A 3,927-nucleotide genomic window follows, 5' to 3' on the forward strand; every position below is an offset into this window, starting at 1 on the left:
AAGGGTGACTACTCATTATCAGACCATATTATTGTCTTGTGTAATTATTCTCATTCATCTTTCTTGATATAAAAAATTAATAAATTACTTTTCCGTTTATTTTGAAGATTTATGTACATCTAATTACTGCAACCGTCTATTTTTACTACATTGAGTTTCTCTTGAGCTGATTTTGTTTGCAAGATTTTAGCATTTGTTAAAATTGTATTTATTTGCAAATCTTATTTCATTGCTATATTGATGCAAGTAATAATACCAATAAAATATTTATTATTATTATTATTATTATTATTATTATTATTATTATTATTATTATTAAGTCAAGAGTGTTCGAGAAAAAGGTGCTTAGGATGAAGTTACAGGAGAATGGAGAAAAATAAAACAACACAGAACTGCACGTATTATATTCTTCACCTAACATAACTAGGAACATTAAATTCAGACGTTTGAGATGGGCAGAGCATGTAGCACGTATTGACGAATCCAGAAATTCATATAGATTGTTAATTGAAAGACCTGAGGGGACCACCTCTGTGGTGTAGGGGTCAGCATGCTGGTCTCTTACGCAGAGGGCCCGGGTTCGATTCCAGGTCGGGTTGAATTTCCTGGCTGAGGTTTTTCAGGGTTTTTTCTCAACCGTAAGGCAAATGCCAGGAAATTCAGGCCACAACGTCCCTGAAAATCACCGGCCTCATTCATCACTGAAATCATGTTCATAACAATCATAACAAATCAGTAACATACATACAGTCGCCATCTAGTTCACAACAATAGGACCAGTCTAAACAATAGTACACAGGCCTTCGGATTTCAACCAAAGATTAACTAGCGATACGGCCAAAGATGTTAAAGCGAGTATAAATAACAGCGAGGGGGGAAAAAAAACTGAGGGAAAGAGACCTTAGGAGAGGCCGAGACGTAGATGAGAGGATAAAGTTTAAATAGATTTGAGGGAGGTGGGATATGATGCTAGGGACTGGATTAATCTTGCTCAGAATAGAGATCGATGGCGGGCTTATGTGAGGGCGGCAATGAACCTCCGGGTTCCTTAAAAGCCAGTAAGTAAGTAACTATTATTATTATTATTATTATTATTATTATTATTATTATTATTATTATTATTATTATTATTACTTCATCTAAGATCATCGTCAATCGTGATTTTAATTTATATCGTTCCACTTTTTCAAAAGGTTTGTTTTACATTGTACAAGGTGATTCAAAAAGGATGATGCAAAAGTAAATCTGATTTATTCATGACTGAACGGACTGTATTAACATGGAAATATGCATTACCTTCCAAGTTTTACTTGTGCACTACAAAAGCTCGATTTAAGCCCCGTTGGTGACATGGCAGATGTCGAGACGGTACTCCAGTTCTGTCCAGACTCATGCCAGCATGTGCTCGGATATTGACTCTACTGATTTTGTGATGCTTCGTCTGAGGTCGTTCAGGTTCTGTGGCATGGGGGTGACAGACACAAAGTCTTTGGTTTACTTCAGGGCTGGGTATCGGGAGCGCATCCAGACTTTAAACGGGGACGCTTAACATTCATCAGTCACGGAATCAAAGCTGCGCGGTGTTCGGTGGGGAAGAAAGGGGATGAAGAGAAATCATATGGCTCCCCGTGAGAGAGTAGAATCCGCTCTTGCTGCCCAGCCCTGGTTTACTTCAACAGAGAGAATTCGCGGTTAAGTCTGGCGATCTCGGAGCCCAGAGTGACATTGGTGACTCGTTGTATCATGAATGGCCTATCCAACGTTCTGGGAGTGTATTATTACGCTTCTATAAGATAAGTCATACCGTGAATTATGACACCTACTAACCCGCCTTGTTGACTTCCTAGATCTACGGCTCATATCCTGTTTATTGTATCTTCCAAAGTCTGTGGACGGATCGGACATTTCTTAGGACATAAACAGCCACTAGTTTCGAATTACGTCTTCCAGCGCGCAATGCAGTTCTTATGTAATGCATTCTTACCAAATACAATCTTAAAGTTTCACTGTACTGTCACAACAGCGTTCGTGCGAATTCCATGACGCAAAACTCCTCTTGCTTGCTTCGATGTCACTATCTTGTGTAGCACTACACTATGTCTTTGGTAGTGATAATATGAACTGGCAAATAAAGAGACACTATTTTGCATAATTGATATTTCTGTGGTGTTTGGGTAAAGGGAGATAAGTCATAAAAATGAGTTTGGAAATAAATGAAAATTAAACTTCGGACCCTTATTGTAAATAATTTTCTACACAAATAAAATATATCACTGCTAGTATTCTTTGATTTTGTACACTCATTTGTATAATTTAACTTCTGTGTTCATCTGGGGAACAAAATTCCATCTGCACAAAAAATGACTTATCCCCCTTTACCCGAACACCACAGATTTTACCTTGTTGTCATCCTCGCTTGAGGTCTTTACTTTTGCACCACCCTTTATGGATCATAGTGTATATCAAAATGTGCATATTATTAGTCGGACATATTATATTTTATTTTGTATCATTGTACAAATGTAAAACGGAATCTGATTTCCCTATCTATCTTCTTAGCATATTTTCTCAAAATAATTCTTTTTAAAACATCATTCCTTGCTGCTCCATTTTCAGATCACATCCATCACACCATACATGTATTTTCAAAACTTCGCTAAACATGTAAATAAATACTGCAGAAAGACGCGTATGTGGTTCAAGTTCTAGCGCTCTGGTATTCCATCCAGGCGGCTCAGGTTCGATCTCCGGTCAAGTCGTGACAGGATTTGTGGTGGACGAAGAAGACGTTACAGAGGGTTTCTATTGTGGTACTCCCGTTTCCCTCTATCATTCCACTAACACTCTCCACCTTCCCCTCATTTCATCTATCATCTGCAATAGTAAAAATAGTCTGGGGTGAAGGTTTGAGGGTAGTATGGGTTTTCTTCGTCTTCTTCTTCTTTTTCTTCTTCCCTTCAGGTATTAGGCCAAATGGCCTGTTACGATCTCACAGTTGAATTTTCAATCCAGCGCTTCTTTGGACGACCGAGACATCTCTTCCCGTTTGGACGATAGTGGAGCATGACTATTGGGATTCTATCTCTATGCATGCGATGCAGATGATTTATCCAGTTGTTCTGATAATGTTTTACGTGATTAATTACAGGTTTTAATTGTAATTCTTCCATTACATCTTCATTGCGTTTGTGATCCCATTTCGTATATCCCGCTGTATATCTCATAAATTTCATTTCATTAGCCGTTATTCTGCTTTCGTCTTTCTTCCTCAATGTACATGCCTCACTGCCGTAACAAAGTACAGATCTCGCCAAGGTCCTGTAAAGATGAATTCGAGTATGCCTTTGTACTAGGGAAGGTTTCATAATGGTGTTAATTATTCCCATTGTTTTGGTTTATTTAGAAATTTTCTGTGAAATGTCTACTTCATCGAAAAAAGACAATGTGTATCCGAGAGTTTTCGATGCTGATATAGGAAGGACTTGCAAGTCCAGGCCCTTGGGGTTTATCACGCTACTCGTGCGCGGAAAGGACCTCAGGGGCTGAGGCAGGATGTCCAGCTGTCAGCATCGGATTCATGAATATCACCCAGGCCACTTGTCGGACTTGGACAATCATCGTATGTATATGCGCACAATGGGCCAAAGCGTGCTTAATTGTACTGCCAAGCAAGCCAATACTGCAGAACGAGGCACCCACCGCGCTTTTCAACTCATTCCTGGCTGTATCTGCATGAGTCAAGGATAATTTAAATTCGATTTGCACGTTATTAAATCCGAAGCTGGTGTTTTGACGTGCATACATCAAAACATCCATCCTGGTCTCCAGGGATTACTGAATGTGCCGTTTGCTGGATAATAAAATGCTAATAGCGGCGGCGTTAAGAACCAGAGCTGTAATGTTTGCACGGGCACATACGCAACCCCC

This window comes from Periplaneta americana, chromosome 15 (assembly GCF_040183065.1).
Source record: "Periplaneta americana isolate PAMFEO1 chromosome 15, P.americana_PAMFEO1_priV1, whole genome shotgun sequence".
NCBI lineage: Eukaryota > Metazoa > Arthropoda > Insecta > Blattodea > Blattidae > Periplaneta > Periplaneta americana.